Genomic DNA, 25,383 nt, shown 5'->3' on the forward strand with positions numbered 1-25,383 from the left:
TTTGGTATATTTTCCCCTAACCCATCCTATTAATTTTTTTTAAATACATTTTTTATGACAGAAGTAAATTTACAAAACAATCATGCACATGTGTAGTATTCCCATTTACAACACCCCTCTATCAACACACCACACTGTGGTGGAACATTTTTTACAGATGAGATAATATCATCAGATTATTACCAGGACCATAGTGTACATTTGGCACACTTTTTCCATACTCCCCCATTATCAACACAGTACATCTTTGGCATAGATGTATGAATATTACATTATTACTGTTAAGCACATTACATAGGTCACTCCATTTGTATTTTTCCCATGTTTCTCCACATTTCCACCCCCACAAATAGTGATGTACATCTCTTTAGCTCACAAAGAACAGTCCTGAATCTGTCCCATCAACTACAATTCTCACCCACCTCTGGGTTTACTGTATTATTCAGTCCCTAAATTATTCTCTAGCTTTCTTTAGTTGGCATTTACATTCCTAGATTGCCCTTTTCAGCCACATTCCTATTTATAAACCAGCTGTTACTCACTAAAATGTGTTACCATCAACTTTATACATGTCCACACTTTTACACTAGTTAATTAAAACCTCCACATACATTAAATATCAGTAGTCCATCTCAGTCCTCCTATTTCCTTTAAGAATCCACCACCTACCACCAGGTCTTAAAGATATTTTCCCATATTTTCTTTTAGAAGCTTTATTGTTCTTGTTTTTATATTTAGGTTTAATCCATTTTGAGCTAATGTTTATATAAGATGTGCAATAGGGGTTCTCTTTCCTTCTTTTGGTTATGGATATCCCGTTCTCCCAGCACTATTTGTTGACTGGACTGTTCTGCTCAGGTTGGGTGGGTTTGATAGGCTAGTTAAAAAATCATTTGACCCTAGATATTAACGTCTGTTTCTGAACCATCAATTCTCTTCCTTTGGTCTATGTGTCTGTCTTTATGCCAGTACCATCTGTTTTTACCACTGTAGCTAGGTAATGTGATTTAAAGCCCAGAAGTGAGAGTCCCCCAACTTTGTTTTTCCTTTTTAAGGAAAAGGAAAATTTCCTTTCCTTAAAGGTCCTGGCTATTCAGGACCCCTTAAACTTCCAAATAAATTTGATAATTATGTTTTCCATTTATTTAAAAAGTACTGGTGGAATTTTTGTCAGGATTCCATTGAATCTGTATATCAATTTGAGTGAAACACCTTTTTAAAATTTTTACTTTTATTTAAGAATTGACATCTTAATGATATTAAGTCTTCCAATCTGTGACATTGGAATGTTCTTCTAATTAATTTGTTTTTTTTTTTAACCAATGAGTTGCTTTACATCATTGGTTAAGTTTATCCCTAAATATTTGGGTTTTATCTGTCATATATTATTTTCATCACTCTCTTGACACTTTTAATTACATTTACTGATATAATCTTCATGTCTAGACTCTCTTCCAAGTCTCCCTCTCCTGACTTTTCTTTTCAGGCTATAGCACACCCTCTAGTATTTCCTGCAAAGCTGGTCTCTTGTTTACAAACTCTTTCAGTTTCTGTTTATTTGTGAATATTCTAAACTAGTCCTCATTTTTGAAAAACAATAATGCTGGATATTAGATTCTTGGCTGTAAGTTTTTCTCTGCTGTATCTTAAATAGATCAGACCAGTGTCTTCTTACCTCCATGGTTTCTGTTGAGAAATCAGCATTTAAACTTATTGAGTGTCCCTTATGTTATGCATTACTTTTCTCTTGCTGCTCTCAGAATTCCCTTTGTCTTTGGTATTTGAAATTCTGATTAGCATGTATCTCAGAGTTGGTCTATTCAGATTTATTCAGATAGGAGTACATTGTGTTTCTTGGACATGGCTACCTATGTCCTTCAATAGGGTTGGGTAATTTTTTACCATATTTCTTCAAATATCCTTCTGTCCCTTTTCCCTTCTTTTCTCCTTCTGGGACACCCATGACATGTATGTTTTCATGTCTCTTACTGTTGTTCGGTTTCCTGAGAATTTGTTCTATTTTTTCCTTTCTTTTCTTCAGCCGTTCTTTTGTATGTTCACTTTCAGAGGCCATTTCTTTAAGCTCAACAATCCTTTATTCTGCCTCATCAAATCTGCTATTATATGATTCCAATGTATTTTTAATTTCATTTACTACCCTTTTCATTCCCATAAGATCTGCTATTTTTCTATGTAAGCTTTCAAATTCTTCTTTGTGCTCATTCAATATCTTCTTAATATCCTTAATCTCTCTAGCCATCCCATTGAATTTATTAAGAAGATTTGTTTGAACATCTATGATTAGTTGTCTGAACTACTTTATGTCATCTGGAAGCTTATCTTGATCCTTTAACTGAGCCATATTTTCCTGTTTTTTGGTGTGGATTGTAATTTTTTGTTGGTGTCTTGGCATGTGGCTTAATAGATGCATTTATTCTGGGTGCAGTTTCTCTCTTCAGTTTAGGGCTTCTTGCCCTTTCTCCCTTGCTGGTTGTGTATAGGTGCCAAGAATATAGTTGATGCTGTTAAGCTGTAGAAGCTCATGCTTCTCTCATTGCCCCAGGGACCAATGAAGCTTCTCCCAACTTTCTCCTTTGCCAGGGGTAGTGACAGAGCCACAGCCAAGTGTAGTAATCCAAGTCATGCAGGCCTAGACTATAGTTGCCTGAGAGACTGATGAAGCTTCATGTCCCTTTCTCCCCTGCCTGAGATGTGGATGGGGCTACAGGTGTGGGCAGCAATCTAGGCTGTGTGGGTCTAAACTGACCACATTTGCCCAGGTAGACTTCCAACTCTGTCCAGCCAAATATACCTGCAGTTAACAGGAGAGGCTGGCACAGGTCCCCCCTGCTTCTTCCCTGCTGGAGGTGAGGCTGGGGCTTAGGATAGAGCTGCAATCTGATCTGGATGGAAAGAAGGCTTCCCTTGCCAGCACTAAGATTTTCAGTGCACCCTGCTTCCCCTCATGGCAGGGGCAGAGTCTGGCCTCTTTCTGACTTGGACATGTTCAAATTTTATCTGTTCTTAGGGTTATAATTTAGCCTGCCAAATTTACTAATCAGTAGCTGAAGTTGATGCCCAACTATCTCTTCCTCCCCTGTTTTTTGGGAAGTGGAGCCTCCAATTCTAGCCACAGATTAGCTCCTAAGGTGGCTTGAAATGCCAGTGGAGGATTGTCACCGGCCTCCAGGACATGGAGTACTTTACTCATGAATCTTCTCTGCAGGTGGGTAGTCTCCTCCTTCCATTCTTTCAAGGATACTGGAGGATGTTCTTTTAGTCTCCTGGAGCTCCCAAACAGGAGTTTCAGATAGCTCTGGGTGATTACTAACTGCCCTGTTGCATGAGCTGACTCTAGGCTCCTTACTCTCCTGTCATCTTGCTTGTTGTCTATCCATTTATTTTTTTAACATCATTTCTGGATTAAAGTGGTTTCTGTTTTAAATTTTACTACATTGTTTAGACACACATCTTTAAAAAAAATTCAAACAAAACCACATCCCTCTTATGAAGACTTTCCTTTTACTTGATGAATAATATACAAATAAGGTTTACTGACCTTTAAGGTCTTTGAAAAATTGACTCAAACTTACCTTTAATTACCATATCCTGCTATTTGATTTAGTCAATATATACAGCAATGTCCCCACAAATTTATTCATTTTTAAAATCTTGTTTATTAGAGTATTTGTGAGTTTACAGAACAACCATGCAAAAAATACAGGGTTCCTATACACCACTCTGCCACCAATGCCTTGCATTGGTGTGGAATGTTTTTTACAAGTGATAACATGATATTTTTACAATTTTACCATTAACTAGAGTCCATTGTTTAACATAGCAGTCACTGTGTAGTATAGTTCCATGGACTTTTTAAAAATTTTTCTGTTACCAGCTATACAGTCTAGCATTTCCCCTTTTAATCACATTCAGAAATGTATTTCAGTGGTGTTAATTGCATTCACAATGTTGTGCTACCATCAACACCATTCATTACCAAAACCTTTCCATCATTCCAAATAGGAACCCTTAAACTTTGTATATTCTAGCTTTATAATCACAATGACCTTTTGTTTTGTCTCAAGGTAGTTGGAAAACCTATAGCCAGTAGACTGTGTTCACACACACTAATATTTTCTAGTGTGGCCTTTTTCTTCATCTATTTCCAAGGCTTGATTTCCCAGCACAAAATCTTTTTTTTTTTTAACCTATTAAGTTACTTCATTCATTGCAGAGAGGGTAGACCTACATTTCCTTTTTTAACTTTATTCCATTAAACATGGATTTAGAACTTTCAGCATCTTAAAGGTTTAATAAATATAATATTAATTTATTTAATTGATATTCCATAAATGTAGGGAGATTACATTTAAGCTAAATAAAATTGAAACCATTATATTTTATTCCAGAAAAGTTCTTTTTGCTTCTTTTATAGGAGGTTAAATGGATTTTTCTTGAATAAAATTCTAAACCTGTGAATAATCATAAAAGCATACTGAATGCTAGGTTTTGTAATATATTACAATTGTTTAATTTTTTAAAATTACAATTGAGGAAAGATCATTCCATACATTTCAAGGAATTTTCCTTTACTAGTTGATATTTGATAATAGGGATATAACCACTCATATTTTAGGCAGCACTAAATCTTTTTCCTTTTTTGCTTGGGCCCTTTTTATTTTCTTTCTTTATTTTTTTAATGTTACATTAAAAAAATATGAGGTTCTCATATACCCCCAACCCCGTCACCCAACTCCTCCCCCAATAACAAAAACCTCCTCCAACATCATGAGACATTCACTGCACTTCGTGGATACATCTCTGAGTACTGCTGCACCTCATGATCAATGGTCCACACCATAGCACACACTCTCCCACAGTCCACTCTGTGGGCCATGGGAGGACATACAATGTCTGGTAAATGTCCCCGCAGCACCACTCAGGACAACTCCAAGTCCCAAAAACGTCCCCACATCACATCTCTTCTTCACACTCCCTACCACCAGCAGCCACCATAGCCACTTTCTCCACACCAATGCCACATTTTTTTGATTACTAACCACAATAGTTCATGAATAGATTATCAGTAAGTCCACTCTAATCCATACTCTAAAATCCTCCATCCTGTGGACCTGGAATAGTTGTGTCCACTCCATATCTATATCAAGAGAGGGCTTAGATTCCACATGGATGCTGCTTGCAATTCTCCTGCTTTCAGGTGAAGGCACTCTTGGCTCCATGGTGTGGTGGTTGACCTTCTTTACCTCCATATTAGCTGAGGGGGGGATAAGTCCAATAAATCAGAGTGTAGGAGTTGCAAGTCTATTGAGGCTCAGGGCCTGGCTATCACATAGTCAGTCCAGAGATTCAAGTCCCCTGGGTATACATTAAACCCCAGCACCAACTACAGATCCAGTAAAAGTAACAGGAGAGGTTTGTGAACAAAGATCATATCTGAATCCAGCTCCATCGTACAGAAACACAAACTGCAAAGTAGGGCCAACTGACATGGGACTGAACTCCATCTGCCATGACAATAGAAACTGTGGGTCTCTGGCCCTCAGAAGAACCAATATCTGAGGTTGTATCTACTTTATCTGTCTTTAGGACTCTGCTGAGGTGTGCATAAGGGTGACCCCTCTGATACCCTCCTGGCTCTTTTTGGAGACTCATAGCCATATAAACTCATTTGTCCTTTCCATTTCGCCCTTTTATTCAGGTCAAAAAGCATTTTTTAACTCTGGGTATTATATGTAGACTGAGATGTTCTGCTGGTCTGAGTTGACCCTTTTATTCAAGGTCATTTTCTAGTTACATCATCAGCTGGTACTTGGTAGTAATCCCTCAGCACCAGAGAGGCTCATCCCCGGGAGTCATGCTGGGGGGAAGGCAACACATTTACATGCTGAGTTTGGCTTTGAGACTGGCCACATTTGAGCAACACGGAGGGTCTCAGGAGGTAACTCTTAGGCACCCTGCAGCTCTAGGCCTTGTTCTTATTTCAGGTGCACAGGTTCACAAGCACAGTCATTAGTCAAGGTCTCATTGTTGGATCTTCCTTTTTTGGTCTTTGCCATTGCATTTGGGGGGTTGTTGCTGTTCCTTTAGGGAATGTGATAGAGCTCCCCTGGCTAGGATCTCAGCACTCCCTCAGTTGTTTTTAATTGTAACCACTATGAAAATATCCATTTTTATGTACTCTGGATATATACCCAGAGAACTCCCTGCCAACCATGTGTCCCCTGTTAATAACACCCCACACCAGTATTCCTCCCCTGCCATTGTTGAACCTCTCTGTGCTCCAAAACTTCTTAAAAAATGAAGCCTAATATATTGCCAGGTTCCATTAATAGTAAAATAGAATATAGTGATGAGTTTAAAGGTTAGATATAGAATACATATTAATTTTTAGAAAAATTAAGGTAAAAATAAATTGGGGTATCAAAAAATTAAAAGATATAAAAGCTTTGTTTTTAATATTTTGCCTTCCATCACTGCAATAAATGTGCAAATTGGCAAGGCAACTTCTTCCATCTTTTCCTCAGTGTCTATATCCTTTGACCTTTTTTCCCTAATTATTAAGCTTGTCTTCACCAAAGTTTTAGATCACAGTAATTCATTGAGGTCATTTAGTATTTGTCCTTCAATGCCTGGGTTGCTTTGCTCAAAATAAGGTTCTCAAGATTCAACCATGTTATCCCATGCGTTTTAGTGTATTTGTTCTTAAAGTCAAGTAGTATTCCATTGTATGTATATACCACATTTTATTTATCCATTCATCTGTTGATGGACATTTGGGTGATTCCAACTTTTGGCAATAGTGAATAATGCTGCTATGAACATTGGTGTGCATATATCAGTTTGTGTCCTTGTTTTCCATTCGACTGGGTATATACCCAGCAGTGGAATTGCTGGGTCATGTGGCAGATCTATAGCTCGTTTTTGGAGAAACTGCCAAATTGTCCTCCAGAAGGGCTGGATTCTTCTGCATTCCCACCAGCAGTGGATGAGTGTTCCCATTCCACCACATCCTCTCCAGCATTTGTAGTCTTCTGTTTTTTTCATAGCTGTCAATCTTATGGGAGTAAGATGGTATCTCATTGTAGTTTTGATTTGCATTTCCCTAATAGCTGGAGATCTGGAGCATTTTTTCGTGCGCTTTTTGGTCATTTGTATTTCTTCCTTGGAGAAGTGTCTGTTTAAATCTTTTCCCCATTTTTAAAATGGGTTGTTTGTCTTTTTATTTTTGAGATATAGGAGTTCTTTATATATGCAGGTTATAAGTCTCCTATCAGATATATGGTTATGAAATATTTTCTCCCATTGTGTTGGCTCTCTTTTCGCTTTCTTGACAAACTCCTTTGAGGTACAGAAGGCTTTAATTTTGAGGAAGTCCCTTTTATCTATTGTTCTTTTGCTGCTCGTGCTTTTGGTGTGAAGTTCATGAAGTGATTTCCTATTACAAGGTCCTGTGGATGCTTCCCTACACTGCTTTCCAAAGTCTTTATGGTCTTGACGCTTATATTTAGGTCTTTGATCCATCTTGAGTTGATTTTTTAATAAGGCGTGGGTTGGTAATCCTCTTAAATTCTTTTACATATGGATATCCAGTTCTCCAGGCACCAATTGTTAAATAGGCCATTCTCTCCCAGTTGAGAGGATTTGGTGGCTTTATAGAATATTATATGACTATATATATGAGGATCTCTATCAGAACTCTTAATTTGGTTCCACTGGTCTTTGTGTCTCTCCTTGTGCCAATACCATGCTGTTTTCACTATTGTAGCTTTGTAGTATGTTTTGAAGTCAAGTACTGTTATTCCTCCTATTTCATTTTTCTTTTTCAATATGTCTTTGGCTATTCAGGGCCTCTTTCCTTTCCAAATAAATTTCATAGTTAGTCTCTCTAGTTCCTTAAAGAATGATGTGTTGATTTTTATTGGGATTGCATTGAATTTGTACATCAGTTTTGTTAAGATAGACATCTAATATTTAGTCTTCCTATCCATGAACAGGGAATATTCTTCCATTTCTTTAGGTCTTCTTTGATTTCCTTGAACAGTGTTGTATAGTTCTCTGTGTATAAGTCTTTTACCTCTTTAGTTAAATTTATTCCTGGGTATTTAATTTATTTATTTACTATTGTGAATGGTATTTGGTTCTTGATTTCATCAAAAGATTGCTCATTATTGGTGTACAGAAATGCTACTGATTTTTGTACATATATCTTGTAACCTGCGACTTTACTGAACTTATTTATGAGTTAGAAGCTTTCTTGTAGACTTCTCAGGGTTTTCTATGTATAGGATCATGTCATCTGCAAATAATGAAATTTTGACTTCTTCCTTCCCAATTTGAATGCCTTTTATGTCTGGTTCTTGCCTCAGTGCTCGACCAAGTACTTCCAAGACAATGTTAAATAAAAGAGGTGACAGTGGGCATCCTTGTCTTGTTCCTGATCTTCCAGGGAAAGATTTTAGGACTTCACCATTGTAAACAATGTTGGCTGTGGGTTTTTCATATATACTCTTTATCATGTTCAGAAAATTTCCTTGTATTCCAAACATTTGCAGTGTTTTTATCAAGAAGTTTGCTGTATTTTGTCAAATGCTTTTTCTGCATGAGTAGATATAATCATGTGACTTTTTCCTCCAATCTGTTTATATGGTGTATTACATTGATTGATTTTCTTATGTTGAACCATCCTTGCATAACCAGAATGAATCCCATTGGTCATGGTGTATAATTCATTTAATGTGTTGTTGGATATGGCTAGCAAGTATTCTGTTGAGCATTTTGGTGTCATTAGAGAAATTGGTCTGTAATTTTCCTTTCTTGTGATGCCTTTGTTTGACTTGTTACCAGGGTAATGTTGGCATCATAGAATGAGTTAGGCAATATTTCTTCTCTTTCAATTTTTTGGAAGAGTTTCAGCAAGAGTGGCATTAGTTCTTTCCAGAATGTTTTGTAGAATTCACCAGTGAAGCCGTCTGGCCCAGGGCTCTTCTTAGTTGGGAGATTTTTAATGACTGATTCTATCTCTTTCTTTGTGATGGTTTGTTGAGATCATCAATTTCTTCTTTCATCAATACAGGCTGCTTATGTGTTTCTAGGAATTTGTCCATTTCCTCTGAATTGTCATTTTTGTTGGAATATAGTTTTTCAAAGTATCCTCTCATGATCATCTTTATTTCTGTGGGATCAGTGGTGATATCTCCTTTCTCCTTTCTTAGTTTGTGTATTTTCATCTTCTCTCTTTTTTTGTTAGTCTAGCTAAGGTTTTGTCAATTTTATTGATCTTCTCAAAGAACCAGCTCTTGGTTTTGTTTATCTTTTCAAGTGCTTCCTTATTTTCTATTTCATTTAGTTCTGCTCTTATCTTTGTTCTTTCTTTCTTTCTTCTTACTGTGGGGTTGCTTTTTTATTTCCTTTTTTACTAATTTCTCCAAATGTGCAGTTAGTTCTTCAATTTTTGCTCTTTCTTCTTTTTTGTTGTATGAATTTGTTGCTATAAATTTCCCTCAGTACTGCTTTTGCTGCATCCCATTAGTTTTGGTAGGTTGTGTTATCATTTTCATTAGTTTCAAGGTAGTTATTAATTTCTTTTGAAATTTCCTCCTTCACCAACTGTTTTTCTAAGAGTGTGCTGTTTAATGTCCATATCTTGGTGTGAAATCTGGGTCTGGTCCTCGTAGATTTCCAGCTTCACTCCCCTGTGATCAGAGAAATTATTTTTTATGATTGTGATCTTTCTGAATTCCTTGAGCCTTTCTTTGTGGCCTAGCATATGGTCTATCTTGGACAACAATCCATATGCATTTGAGAAAAATGTATACCCTGCTGTATTCAGGTGTAATGATCTGTATATGTCTATTAAGTCCTGCTCCTCTAATATGCTGTTCAGAGTTTTTGTTTATTGATTCTCTTTTGAGATGTTCTGTCCAAAGTTGATAGTGGTGTATTAAAGTCCCCCAGTATAATTATAGAGGCATCTATTATTTCACTTAGCTTTTCCAATGTTTACCTCATGTATTTGGAGGCTCCCTTGTTAGGAGCATAAATATATATGATTGTTCATCCTTCTTGAAAGATTATCCCTTTCACTAATATGTAGTGTCCATCTTTGTCTCTCACAATTATTTTGCATTTAAGTCTATTTTGTCTGATATTAATATAGCTACTCCTGACTTTTTTTGGTTATTGTTTGCCTTTAAGATTGTTTTCCAGCCATTCACTTTCAACCTCCATGAATCCCTGGGTCTAAGATGTGTTTCTTGTAGACAGCATATAGATAGGTCATATTTCCTTATCCAATCTTCCAGTCTGTATCTTTTTACAGGTGAATTTAATCCATTGACATTCAGTGTTATTACTTTCAAAGAATTATTTATGTTAGCCATATTTTCTTTGGACTTGTATTTGTCTAAAATTTTTTTCTTCTCTTTTTGTCTTTTTTGTTGCTTGTACACTCTCTTCCAACTCTGCCTCTCCTGTTTTTTTCTTTGTTCCTGCAGAACTCCCTTTAGTATTTCTTGAAGGGCAGGGTTCTTGTTGGCATACTCTTTTAATTTCAGTTTATCTGTGAATATTTTGAACTCGCCATCATTTTTGAATGCTAGTTTAGCTGGGTAGAGTATTCTTGGTTGGAAATTTTTTGTTTTATTATCTTGACTATATCATACCACTGCCTTCTTGCCTCCATGGTTTCAGATGAGAAAGCAGCACTTAATCTTATGGAGCCTCCTTTGTATGTGATGGTTCTCTTTTCTCTTGCTGCTTTTAGAATTTTCTCTGTCTTGAGCATTGGATAATTTGACAAGTATATGTCTTGGGGTGGGTCTGCTGGGATTTATGGTGTTTGGGGTGCATTGTACTTCCTGGACGTGTACATCCATCTCCCTCAGTAGATTTGGGAAGTTTTCAGTTATTATTTCCTCCAACACCCCTTCTGTCCTCTTTCCCTTCTTTTCTCCTTCTGGGATGTCTATAATACGTATGTTTGTGCATTTTGCATTGTCATTCAGGTCCCTAAGTCCCAGCTGCGTTTTTTTCTACCTTTTTATTGATCAGTTCTACTCTCTGATTTCAGATGTACTGTCTTCCACATCACTAATTCTGTCCTCTGCCTCTTCTAATCTGGTGCTCTTTGCTGAGAGGGTATTTTTGATTTCTTGAACTGTGGTGTTCATCACCATCATATCTGTTATCTTTTTGTGTGACTGCAATTTCTTCTGTATTCTCTCCAAGTGTTTTCTTCATATTGTTAATCTCTTCCTTTACTTCATTAAGTTGGTCTCTAATATATATGTTTTGAGAGCTCCTTTTCCTGGTTTTTAGTTTGTTCATTGGATTCAGCCATGTTTTCCTGATTATTGGTTTGGTTTGTACTTTTTGGTGCTGTCTGGTTATCATTTTATCTTGACAGGTTTAATCAGTTCCTTAGCTTCTTTGTCTAGTCTTGGGGATTAATTAGTTGTTGTTCATGTGTAAGTGTCTTCTCTTCATCACTTTGTTCTTCTTACTCTATTTTCTTGTTGCTGGCTAAGTTCACTTTGAAGGAAAATTTAGGGCCAGGGGAAGCAAAATGAGTAAGAAAAGAAAATGTATAAAGTAGTATTGGTAATAAATGTTAACAGAGAAACAATGTGAGATTTAGGAGAATGGATATTAGACTCATGTAAGTTGTGTAGAGTTATAGCAGTAAGTAGAGTACCTATAATGAGACAGTCAACTGAATATGGGGAGGAATATAGTATGAATTAAAAGGCCAGTATTTTCATGAGAGAGAGAAAGAGAAAAGAAAGACAATAATATCAAGAGTGGATAAAAGAAAACAGAACAAAGGTATGAGAAATAAAAAATCAGACAATTTGGGGGCCAAAGAAAGGGAGGTGGAATGCAAGAGAAACAGTAGATGATGGAGGATAGAAAGATGTAGAGGAAAGGGAGAGTGTAGGTGGCCAAAATCAATACACACAGAAAAGAGGAAATGGAGGATGAGGAAACACAGCAAATGTGAAGTGCTCCCTGCAGCACCTATTAAATAAAGAAAATAAAATAAAAAAAGAAGAAAAAGAGAGAAAAAAGAGAAAAAATGGGGGGAACACAAAAGGGGATGAAACAAGCAAGATAAACAGAAAATAAACTAAATAAATGAAAAAGGACCTTGTGGGATAAAATAGGAGATAAGACCAGGAGACAATGCAACAGTAGCAACCATGATTAAAAAAAAAGAATCAAAGTTTCAAGCTAGGAATCCTCTTTGCAGTTAAATAAAATGCTTAGGGATCTTACATTCCCTCTTTCTCCCATCCTCACTTCTGTCTCACCCAGGTCAGCTGGAAAGCTGCCTGAGAGGTCCGGTAGGAGATTCAAGTGGGTTCTTGTTGAACCAACTCAACACAGAAGACAGTGACTCTTTATTTCCAGCATGAGAGCACTTACACCTCACCAGCAACCCCAAATATGATATTGGAAGCTTGGATAGCATGTCCTACAGTCTCTTCCCCTTAGGTGTGCTAGGGGAGGTCTAATTGATTTTCTGATCCACCTCCTCCCAGACCAAGTTTCCTATCCTAGGACATTTAGGTAAATTGGGCTTTCTCAGCAGATTCACCTCTGCTTTCTTCCTGGACTCTCCCCAAGTCAGCTGGTACACTCCTCAAAGCTCAAAGAAAAAACAAACAAACAAACAAAAAACGTGGAGTGCTAGGGTAATCAAGGACCTCAGACGGGCCTCAGGGTGCTGGATTTGGGGATGGGAAGACCGGGATATTGCAGACTTAAGGTATGTGAGTCTGTGGAGTGTGGGCTACGAGGTTTTAGGGTATACAGACCTGGGAACCATGCATCCAGTAAACATGGGGTTTGGGAATGCTGTAGCACAACAATGATTTCAGGGATCCCTGTGGCTGGGCTGCCAGCCCTAGGGGGAGGGGTCCCACCCACAACTTCTGAGCTTTGTGTCAGAAACCCAAAATTCCACCTCTCACAAGAATCTCTTCTGTCACTGTCTCACCAAATTGACATCCAGTCACCTCCTGCCCTGCAAGCCCCTGAAACAGCCTGCTCAGGGTCTGGGAACACCTCAGCACAACAAAGTTTTCAGGGATTGCCACATCTGGGCTGCCAGCCCTAGGGAGAAGAGTCCCACCCACAACTTCTGACCTCCATGTCAGAGACCCAAAATTCTACCTCTTGCAAGAATCTCTTCTGTCACTGTCTCACCAAATCAATGTCCAGACACCTCCTGCCCTGCAAGCCCCCAAAAGAGCCTGGTCCAGCAGAACTCTGATCGTACTCACCTGCTTCTTTGCAGGAGAGATTAAGAGATGCACTCACTCAGATACCATCTTGCCCCTAGCACTAAATCTTTATTGTCATTGATTTGTCATAAAATCCCTGAGGTTAATACATGATATGATTTCATCTTTCAGAAGTGAAAGGTCAAAGTAAGAGGAATTCAGGGGACCAATGAGAGTGCCTCCTCTGGATTTATTCTGATAGGTTTTTCAGACGAGTCTCAGTTAGAGCTGGTTCTCTTTGGAATAATCTTGTTCCTTTACCTCATGACCTTTCTAGGCAACACTGCTATCATCTTGGTGTCCATCTTGGACTCTAAACTCCACACTCCTATGTATTTTTTTCCTCTCCCATTTCTCCTTCCTGGACCTCTGCTTCCTCAGCAGTATCATTCCCCAGCTTCTAGTCAACCTCAAGTGTTCAGATAAGTCCATCACATATGTAGACTGCATGATTCAACTCTATGTCTCCCTTGTAATGGGCTACACTGAGTGTATCCACCTGGCTGTGATGACCTATGATCACTATGTTGCTGTTTGCCATCCTTTACATTATATTTTTTCATGCATCTTTGGCTCTGCCATGTCTTGGCCTCTATGGAATGGCTCAGTGGGGTGGCCACTACATTGATTCAGTCCACACTCTCCCTTCAGCTGCCCTTCTGTGGTCACTGCCAGGTGGATCATTTCTTCTGTGAGGTCCCTGTACTCATCAGGTTGGCATGTGTGGACACCACCTTCAACCAGGCTGAGCTCTTTGTGGCTAGTGTATTATTCCTGGTGGTGCCTTTGTCACTCATCCTAATCTCCTATGGGTACATTGCTCAAGCAATTTTGAAGATCAAGTCAGCCATTGGAAGACATAAAGCATTTGGGACCTGCTCTTCCCACCTGATGGTAGTCATCTTCTATGGAACCATCATTTTTATGTATTTGCAGTCAGCCAAAAGTAGATCCAAGGACCAAGGAAAGTTTGCTTCCCTCTTCTACATCATGGTGATTCCCATGCTTAACTCACTCATCTATACCCTGAGGAACAAGAAGTAAAGGCAGCACTGAAAAAAAAAATTGGAAACTCTATGACTGAGTGGGACATGATTATCAAGAAACATTTAGGAGAGACTTACTAAGGGTGAATCACTTAATGAAGGGTGACTAAATAACTAATTTTGTTATGTTCATGACCCTGTCAATGGGATTCAGTAGAAGAGAATAAATTAGCGCTTGAATTTCAGAATCTGAACAATCTGAGTTTGAGTGCCCATTTCACCAAAGAAGAGCTGTGGCTGGGAAACGGACTTTGGCCCAGTGGTTAGGGCGTCCGTCTACCATATGGGAGGTCCGCGGTTCAAACCCCAGGCCTCCTTGACCCGTGTGGAGCTGGCCGTGTGCAGTGCTGATGCGCGCAAGAAGTGCCTTGCCACGCAAGGGTGTCCCCCGCGTGGGGGAGCCCCACGCGCAAGGAGTGCGCCTGTGAGGAAAGCTGCCCAGCGTGAAAAGAAAGAGCAGCCTGCCCAGGAATGGCGCCGCCCACACTTCCCCTGCTGCTGACGACAACAGAAGCGGACAAAGAAACAAGACGCAGCGAATAGACACCAAGAACAGACAACCAGGGGAGGGGGGGAAATTAAATAAATAAATAAATCTTTAAAAAAAAAAAAAAAGAGCTGTGGGACTTGGCCAATTTGCGCAACTACCATTACATTATTTCTAAACTGGGCTGTATACTAGGACCTGAAATGCAATAGACCCAATTAAAACAGATCACTGTTCTAAGGATTTTATTGTTTTTAAAGTTAGTTTTTATAAAATTTATTCTCTTTAATAGCCACAGCCATATTTTTAGATGGCTATAAACTACTGAATTATTATAAAGTTTTTACAATTTTTCTTTCACAAAAATTAAAATACTTTGACCAGTTGCTGAGAACAGAAAGAGAAAACACTAAACTTCAGTGATATTCTTTTATCAACTCTAAGTATGGGTTCCTAAGCCCCTTAAGTCCCATTTGTAGGCTCTCTGAATTCACCTCTAGTGCTGCACCCCACACCCAGTCCTGTATTATAAGTTTCTGATTTTTTGTATTTCTTCCCTTACTAGTTTTTTTAAAAATCCCCCCTTGTGGCTATTTGCTTGCCATCTGCTCTCTGTGTCTATTCTCTGTGCATTCTTTTGTGTCTGTATTTTTTTACTTTTTATTTATCTCCCCGCCCTTGTGGCTTGCTTGCTGTCTGCTCGCTGTGTCCATTTGCTGCATGCTCTTCTGCCTTTTTTTTTTTTGCTTGTCTCCCTTTTTTGTTGTTGTTGCATCACCTTGCTGAGGTAATTGTCCATGGTGCTTGTGGGCCGGAGGCTCTCCGCAGCATGTGGGTGAGCCTGTCTTCACAATGAGGCTCTGGGATGTGAACCCAGGGCCTCCCATATTGTAGATGGGAGTCCAACTGATTAAGTCTTAGCCACTTCCCCCCTCACTAGGTTTTTGAGAACAGCAAGTACATTTTGATTTAATCACAATTTAAAATAAAAACCTTTGCATATGACTTTACAATGCCTCCCAGCTTTCTCTTTAAGCTCAAATGTCTAATCTTCAAAACCTCATGTTAAATTATGTATTTCTCTCTAACAGCCTGTTTTATTCCATTAAAAATTTATTGAAGTATGTTATACTTACATGAACAATCAGAAACAGTAAGTATATAGTAAAAGCTGTGAACTTAGAAAACAAACATGCATAACATCATACAGTTCCCATACATCACCCACAACCAATACCTTGCATTTTTGTGAAACACTTGTAACAAATTATGAAAGAGCATCGTAGTATATTACTATTAATATATTACTACTAATTATAGCATATATCTTACATTTGGTGTATTTTTCCCCAAACTCACCATATTATTATACTAAAGTTTATAATCAATGACATTTGATATAATCACAGAGTTGTGCATTTATCATTTTAATCAATATTAGAGCATTTTCTTTTTCAAGACTTGAAAAAAGAAAAAAATTAACAAAAAACAAACCACTATAATGCTCATATGTTAGTGCTATAAATTATAAATCCTAAAATGTTCTTTGACATTTTTCATTCATTTCTAAACATTTAAAAACACATTTTTACCAATTCTGCAAAGATTAAATTTCAGCTTTTCATTCTGTAACTAGGTTCTATTTTCTGGTGACATATTCTTGCTATTATTAACTCCATGATTTTTCTCATTTTATTTATTAATAGTTCATAATAGTGAAATCATGCAATATTTGTCCTTTTGTGCCTGGCTTGCTTCATTCAACATAAAGTTCTATAGGCTCATCCATGTTGTCATATGCTCCACGACTTCATTATTTCTTACTGCTGAATAATATTCCATGTGATAGAATCCTGGGTTGATTCCATCTTTTGGCAATTGTGAATAATGTCACTATGAACATAGGTGTGTGGATGTCTGTCCATATCACTGCTCTAAGTTCTTCTGGGTTATATACCTAGTAGTGGTCTTGCAGATTCACATGGTAGATCTGTATCTAACTTTCTTAGGAACCACAAAACAGACTCACAGTGGGGATTCTACATTCCCACCAACAGTGAATAAACATTCCTGCCCCTCCACATCCTCTCCAACACCTTCAGTTTTCTGTTTTGTTAATAATGGCCATTCTAGTAGGTGTGAAATTAAATCTCACTGTAGATTTGATTTGCATTTCCCTAATAGTGAGTGATGTTGAACATTTTTTTTCATGTGTTTCTTCACCACTTGTAATTCTTTTTTTAAGAAAAATACCTATTCAAGTTTTTTGGCCAATTTTTAATCAGGTCATTTGAATTTTTATTGTTGAGTTGCAGGATCTCTTTATATATAATGAATATTAGACCCTTGTCAGATGTATGATTACCAAATATTTTCTTCCATTGTGTAGGCTGCCTTTTTACCATCTTCACACAGTCCTTTTTGCTGGAGAAGTGTTTAATTTTTAGGAGGTTCCATTTATCTATGTTCTCCTTAGTTGCTTAAGCTTTGGGTATAAGGTTTTGGAGACTGCCACCTACTGCAAGGGCTTGTAAATATTTCTCTACATTATCTTCTAGGAGTTTTATAGTCTTGGCTTTTATATTTAGGTCTTTGATCAATTTCGAGTTGATTCTTGTATAGGGGGTGATATAGGGCTCATGTTTCATTCTTTTTGTATGGATATCGAGTTGTCCCAGCACCATTTGTTGAAGAGACTGTTCTGGCCCAGAAAAGTGGATTTGGTAGGCTTATCAAAAACCATTTGACCTTAAAGGTGAGGGTCTATTTTTTTTTTTTTAAAGATTTATTTATTTATTTAATTTCCCCCCCTCCCCTGGTTGTCTGTTCTTGGTGTCTATTTGCTGCGTCTTGTTTCTTTGTCCGCTTCTGTTGTCGTCAGTGGCATGGGAAGTGTGGGCAGCGCCATTCCTGGGCAGGCTGCACTTTCTTTTCACGCTGGGCGGCTCTCCTCACGGGCGCACTCCTTGCACGTGGGGCTCCCCCACGCGGGGGACACCCTTGCGTGGCACGGCACTCCTTGCGCGCATCAGCGCTGCACATGGCCAGCTCCACACGGGTCAAGGAGGCCCGGGGTTTGAACCCCGGACCTCCCATATGGTAGAATGACGCCCTAACCACTGGGCCAAAGTCCGTTTCCCGAGGGTCTATTTTTGAACTCTCATTTTCATTCTATTGATCAATGTATCTATCTTTATGCCAATACTCTGCTGTTTTTTTAAAGATTTATTTTATTTATTTCTCTCCCCTTCCTCCCCCCCCCCAGTTGTCTGTTCTCTGTGTCCATTTGCTGCATGTTCTTATTTGTCTGCTTCTGTTATTGTCAGCAGCACAGGAATCTGTGTTTCTTTTTGTTGTGTCATCTTGCTGTGTCAGCCCTCTGTGTGTGTGGTGCCATTCCTGGGCAGGCTGAACTTTCTTTTGCACTGGGTGGTTCTCCTTATGGGGTGCACTCCTTGCACATGGGGCTCCCCTACACAGGGGGCACCCCTGTGTGGCAGGGCACTCTTTGCGTGCATCAGCACTGCACATGGGCCAGCTCCACACCAGTCAAGGAGGCCCGGGATTTGAACCTCAGACCTCCCATGTGGTAGATGGATGTCCTAACCACTGGGCCAAGTCAGCTTCCTTTACCCTGCTGTTTTGACCACTGTAGCTATATACTACACTTCAGTATCGGGAGGCATGCATCTTCGATTTTGTTTTTCTTTTTTAGGATGTTTTTTATTATTAAGGAACACTTTCCCTTACAAATAAACTTGGTAATTGACTTTTTTTATATCTCTTAATTAGGCTGTTAGAATTTTGATTGGTATAGTGTTGAATATATAAATGGGTTTGAGTAGAATTGACATCTTCATGATGTTTGGTCTTCCAATGCATGAACACAAAATGTCCTTCCATTTGTTTAGGTCTTCTTTGATTATTTTTAGCAGTGCTTTGTAGTTTTTGGAATAAAGGTCCTTTACATTCTTGATTAAATTAATTTCTACATATTTGAATTTTTTGTTGCTATTTTTATTGACTTTGTAATAATATTACATTAAAAATATATATGTATATGAGGTCCCATTCAACCCCACCACCCCCACCCCACCTCTCCCCCCCCCAGCAACACTCATTATAAATAGAATTTTTTCTTTATTTCCTCCTCGATTTGCTCATTACTAGTACTTAGAAACACCACCTTTTTTTGGCATAGTGATTTAGTTTCCTGCCACTTCGCAGAACTCTTTTATTAGCTTAAAAGCTTTGTTGTAGATATGTCAGAATTTTCTAAATATAAGATCATGTCATCTGTAATAGGGTTTTATAAGTATTTTTTTATTTTTTAAAAGATACTTAGATTACACAAAATGTTACACACAAAAATATAAGGAACTCCCAAAATTTCCCCATCCCCACAATGTCCACTCTTCCCCACATTAACAAATTATTTCTTTGGAGTGGAACATTCATTGCAATTGATGAGCACATCTGAAGAACTGACAAAAGCATGGATTATAGTTAACACTGTACTTTACACTCTTTCCCACTCAACTCTGTAGGTTATGACAGGATATATAATGGCCTGTATCTTTCATTGCAATGTTACTCAGGACAATTCTAAGTCCTGAAAATGCACCTCTTTTTCCCTCTCCCAACCTTCAGCACCTCCAGTGTCTCCACATCAATGAAATAATTTCTTCCATTACTAGAATCACAATAAGCCTATAGTAGAATACCAGCAAGTCCACTCTAGTCCATTTTTTATTCACCAATCCTGAGGATTCTGGGATGGTGATACAACTCCACATCTAAATGAGAAGGGACCTTGATCTCATATGGCTGATGGATGGGACTCTTGCTTGCAGCTGAAGACACTCTCAGTTACTTGCTATGGTGGCTGTCCATCCTCACCTCTTTGTCAGTTGTCCAGGGTGAGTCCAATGAACTAGAAAGTAGGTATTGCATCTCCACTGAGGCTCAGGGCCCAGCCGACACATGGAAAGCCCAGAGATTCAAATCTCTTGGATGTATGCCTACCAATGTCAGCACCAACTATAGGTACAAATAGAAGGGACAGAGGAGGCATGTGTAGAGAAGTCACATCTAAGTCCAACTCTGTCACACTAGGTTGCACAAACTCCAAAGTAGGGCCCATTGGAGAGACACCAAACTCTGAAATCTACCTGCCATGACTCTAGGAACTGGGTGTCTCCAGAGCCCTCAGGAGCCCCACTGTTTGGGGTAGAATATACTTTGGTAGTCTATGAGATCCGGCTGAGGCATGCATGAGCATTACCTCTGGGATGACCTCACAACTAATTTCGAAGACTCTTAGCCATATAAACTCATTTGTCTTTACATTTCCCCCCTTTTATTCAAGGTCTTTTTCAAGTTGCATCACCAGCCAGTGCTTGGTAATAAACTCTCAGTGGCAGAGAAGCTTATCCCTGGGAGTCACATATGGTAATATATTTATATGCTGAGTTTGGCTTACAGAGAGGCCACATCTGAGTGACATGGAGGATCTCAGGGGGTAACTCTTAGGCACCCTACAACACTAGGCTAAGTTTCAATTTCAAGAGCAAAGGCTTATAAGCATAGTCATCAATATCAGGGGTCCATCAATGGACTATCCTTCTTCTCTAGTCATTGCCTCCATACTTGGGGAATGTTGATATTCTATTAGAGAATGTGGCAGAGCTTCCCAGGATGGGAATTCAATATTCTTTCAGTTATTGCATGAATCTCCACTCACTGTGACAATGCCCCATGAACATTCCAGCACATGTATATACCTCGCATGTATGTCCAGGTGAACTTCCTTCCATGTATCCCACATCACTGACACCCCACACCAATGATGCGCCTCCACCACAGTTGTAACCCTTCTGTGATACAAAACTTCTTCAAAATGAAGCCAATAATATCACCAAATGTAATTAATAGGAAAATGAAATAATAATAATGGGTTTAAACACAAGAAATAAAATATATAAACAGAAAAACAAAAACTAAAATAAAGTTTAAAAATTGAGGTATTCAAATAAAAAATATTTTTAAAAAATGAATACTTTTTTTTTGACATTTTGCCTTTCATCACTGTAATATCTGTTGTCCTGTATGTACAGTGGAATTTTCTTTCATTTCTTCCTCAGTGTCTTACTTTTTTCATTTTCTCATTTCTTTTAGGTCACAGTAAAGTCACAAACAGAATATAGAGGATTCCCATATACCCCAAATCCTCCCCCTTTCCCCCCTTCCCTATTAATAACCTTTTTACATGTGGATGGTACATTTGTTACAACTGATGTAGAAATATTGAAACATAGCTACTAACCATGGTCAATGGTCTACATTATGGTTTACACTTTAGACCATACATTTTTATAAATTTTTGATGAAATTTAACTTGGCCTATATCCATCATTGCAAGATCATGCAGAACACTTCCATCGTCCCCTAAATATCCCCCTTCCATATATTTTATTCTTCCCTCCCCCTCCCCATGGGGTCCACTGCAACCACCAGACTTCACTCCTTGAAGGACAAGATTCATAGATACTTGCAACAATGCTGAGGGCTTGACACACTAGTCTGTCTTTCCCTATAAGAAACTGTGTGTGCTCTCAAGAGGCACCCTCTCCTTATTTTGAGAACTTATTGGGCCTCCCCAGGATGGGAGTCTATTTCCCACTCATTATGTGGTTCTTTCCCCAATGATACAACACACTATGATGAAATGATCATTTGCCCTTTCTCTAGAAGACTGTCCCAGGTGCACCCTGTCCCAAATGACCCCCATTCAACACCCTAAACTAGTAACCCTTTTCATATTGCCAAAAGAGCTTTCTCAACATTGTAATTTCAGCCACATACCTACCAATCCCCAGTGTTTACCTCCTCCCTCCCTCAACAATCCCTCCAGTTCAATGGAGCATCCAACACATCCTCCCCACCCTGTCAAGCTTGCACTACCCAACCCAATAGTAACCCTGTACCCCTGCCATATTCCTTCACTGCACAACTACTCATTTCCACCTTTTCATAGATTTCACATATATGGGCATTAGCTAACAAACTTCTCCCTTTCTATTTCATGCAACCCTATTTTTCAGACCCTTGCTCTCTGTCATCTTGATTTGCTAAATTCATATCAGAGAGGTCATGTAATATTTGTCCTTCAAGACTTGACTTGCTTCATGCAATGTAATGTCCTCAAGATTCATCAGTTTTCCCATGCGTTAGTACTGTATTCTTTCTTATGGCTAATATCCCATTGTATGTATATACCACATTTTATTTATCCATTCATCTCTTGATGGGCATTTGAGCTGATTCCAACTTTTGGTAACAGTGAATAATGCTGCTGTGAACATTGGTGTGCATATAACTGTTTCTGTCCTTACTATCAATTCTTTTGGTTATATATCCAGCAGTGGAGTTGCTAGGTCATATAGAAAATCTATAGTTTCTTTTAGGAATTGCCAAAGTATCTTTCACAATGGCTGGGCCATTCTACATTCCCACCAGCAATTGATGAAGTTTCCCATTCCCCCACATTCTCTATATCATTTGTATTCCTCTGTTTTTTAATGGTCACCAGTTAAAATTATGTAAAATGGTATCTCATTGTAGTTTTGATTTGCATTCCCTAATAGCTAGTGATGTTGAGTATCTTTTCATGTGCTTTTTAGCCATTTGTATTTCTTCTTTTGAGAAGGGTCTGTTCAAATCACTTGCCCATTTTTAAAATGAGTTATATCTTTATTTTTGAGATACAGGATTTCTTTATATGTGCTCCATATTTGGCCCCTATATGGTTACCAAATACTTTTTCCCTTTGTGTGGGCTGTCTTTTCACTTTCTTGGCATACCCCTTTGTGATGCAAAAGGTTTTAATTTTGAGGAGATCCCATTTATCTATTTTTTCTTCTACTGCTCATGCTTTGGGTGTAAAGTTTATGAAGCCATTTCCTATTACAAAATCCTGTAGATGCTTCCTAATATTATCTTCCAAGGTCTTTATGGTCTTGGCTCTTGTATTTAGATCTTTATTCCATCTTGCATTGATTTTGTATAAGGTGTGACATGGTGGTCCTCTGTCATTCTTTGGTTACGGATATTGAGTTCCCTGCCTTCAGTTTTATTGAGTATATACCAAGAAGTGGGATTGCTGGTTTTATGGTAATTCTATTTTTAACTTTCTGTGGCATTTCCAAGCTGGTTTCCAAAGAGTCTGTGCCATTTTACAATGCTGCTAGCAATATATTAGGATTTGTATTTCTTTGTATCTTCACCAACATTTACTATTTTTTGTTTTGTTAGTGATAGCCATCTAGTGGATGTTAACTGGTATCTCACTGTGGTTCGGATCTGCATTTCTCTGATAACCAATGATTTTGAGTATCTTTTCAGGCTTTTTGTATATCTCCTTTGGAGAAATTCTACTTAAATAACTAGTGAAGACTTATTGTCCTTGACTTCACTGCATTGGGAGTTTTTTTTTTCCTTAAGCAATTTTATTAAGATATATTCACATATTATATAATCCAACTAAAGTATTCATTAAATGGCTTTTCTAAAAATGAATGCATTGTGCATTCATCTCTGCACTCAATTTTAGGGCATTTTCATTACTCCAAAAAGAAAAGTCTCTTACCCATTAGGAGTCAGCAATCCCTCTGTCCTTCCCCTGCCATTCATAACCACTAATCTAATTCCATCTCTATAAATTTATTTTTATTTACATTTCATATAAATGAAGCCTAACAATATGTAGTACTTTGTGTTTGGTTTATTTCAGTCATTTTTTTTTACCATTGATAGAAAAATATTAATATTTTACTATTCTCTACAGTCCATTGAATGCTTTAGGTGTATTTTCACCCAAATACCACCCTATTTTTTAATATCATGTGATAGTAACATACATTTGTTCTGATTCAGGGAAGAATATGCTTAAATTTGTACTATTTTTTAATATACTTTAAAAAAATTTTTAAAGAAACGTAGATTACATAAATGTTACATAAAAAATTTAGGGGACTCCCATATGTCCCAATCCCTAGCCCTCATTTCCCACATCAATAATATCCTTAATTAATGTGGTACAATTGCCACAATTGATGAACACATCTTGGAACATGCCACTAAGTGTTGATTATAATTTACATTATAGTTTACACTCCCACATTTTTGTAAGTTATTACAAGATATATGATGGCCTATACCTGTCACTGCAATGTCATTCATGACAATTCCCACGTCCCAAAAATATCCCTAAATTATACCTATTTTTCCTTCTCCTTCCCCTCAGAACCTCCTGTGGCCACTGCCTCCATGTCAATGATAAGAGTTCTTCCATTGCTAGGATCACAATAAGTCTATAATAGAATAACAGTAAGCCTCCTCTTGTCCATTGTTCATTCCCCAATTCTGAGGATTCTGGGATGGTGAGGACCACTCTGTCTCTAGTTGAAAAGAGGCTTAGATCCCATGGGGTCAATGGATGGGACTATCTTGGGTGCAGTTGCAGACTCTCTGTTCCTTGAGATGGTTGTTGTCAATTATCATCTGGTTAGTTATCCTGGGTGAGCCAATGAACTGGAGAGTAGCTTTTGCAAATCTGTTGAGATTCAGGGCCCACCTGGTACATGGACAACCCAGAGATTTGAGTCTTTAGCACTAACTACAGGTTCAAATGGAAGAGGCAAAAGAACCATGTTAGGAAAACCACCACTGAGCCCAACTCTGTCATATAGAGCATAAATTCGAAGTAGGGCCTGCTGGTAGGGTGCCAAAATCCTGAGCTGTCTGCCCTGCCTATAGTGTCCATTTGTCAAGGAAGAGAAAAGGCAACCTACTCAATGAGAGAAAATATTTGATAACCATATATCTGATAGGGGCCTAATATCTAGAATTTTAAAAGAAACCCTACATCTCAAAAATAAAAGAAACATACAACCCATTTTTTAAATATGGGCAAGAGATTTGAATAGACACTTCTCTAAAGAAGAAATACAAATGTCTGAAAAGTGCATGCAAACATACTGAATATCACTAGCTATTAGAGAAATACAAATCAAAACTACAAGAGATATCATCTTACACACATTAGACTGGCAACTATTTAAAAAACAGGACTACAAGATTTGGAGAGGATGTGGAGGAATAGAAACCCTTATCCACTGCTGGTGGAAATATAGAATTGTGCAGCCATTGTGCACAGTTTGATGGTTCCTGTGCTATAGAAGCTAACTATAGAGGTGCCATATGATCCAGTAATCCTTCTGCTGGGAATATACATAGAAGAATTGGAAGCAGGTCCGCAAGCAGATATATGTACACCAATTTTCATATCGGCATTATTCGCTATTGCCAAAAGTTGGAAACAATCCAAATGTCCATCAAGAGATGAATGGGGGGAAACGGACTTTGGCCCAGTGGTTGGGGCGTCCGTCTACCACATGGGAGGTCCGCGGTTCAAGCCCCGGGCCTCCTTGACCCGTGTGGAGCTGGCCCATGCGCAGTGCTGATGCGCGCAAGGAGTGCCCTGCCA

At 38.4% G+C, this 25,383-nt stretch overlaps 1 long non-coding RNA gene and 1 pseudogene across 1 annotated transcript in view; one reads left to right on the plus strand and one right to left on the minus strand.

Moving 5' to 3' along the window:
• Window positions 1-5,123: 5,123 nt before the first annotated feature.
• Window positions 5,124-25,383, minus strand: part of LOC131277557 (uncharacterized) — a 113,724-nt gene continuing 93,464 nt past the window's right edge. Inside the window, exon 6 of the long non-coding RNA XR_011648197.1 lies at window positions 5,124-5,275. This is a non-coding gene — a long non-coding RNA (uncharacterized lncRNA). The remainder of the gene's footprint in view (window positions 5,276-25,383) is intronic.
• Window positions 12,758-14,348, plus strand: LOC131277562 (olfactory receptor 2G2-like; annotated as a pseudogene).

Source organism: Dasypus novemcinctus, unplaced genomic scaffold (genome assembly GCF_030445035.2).
Source record: "Dasypus novemcinctus isolate mDasNov1 unplaced genomic scaffold, mDasNov1.1.hap2 scaffold_143, whole genome shotgun sequence".
Classification (NCBI taxonomy): Eukaryota; Metazoa; Chordata; class Mammalia; order Cingulata; family Dasypodidae; genus Dasypus; species Dasypus novemcinctus.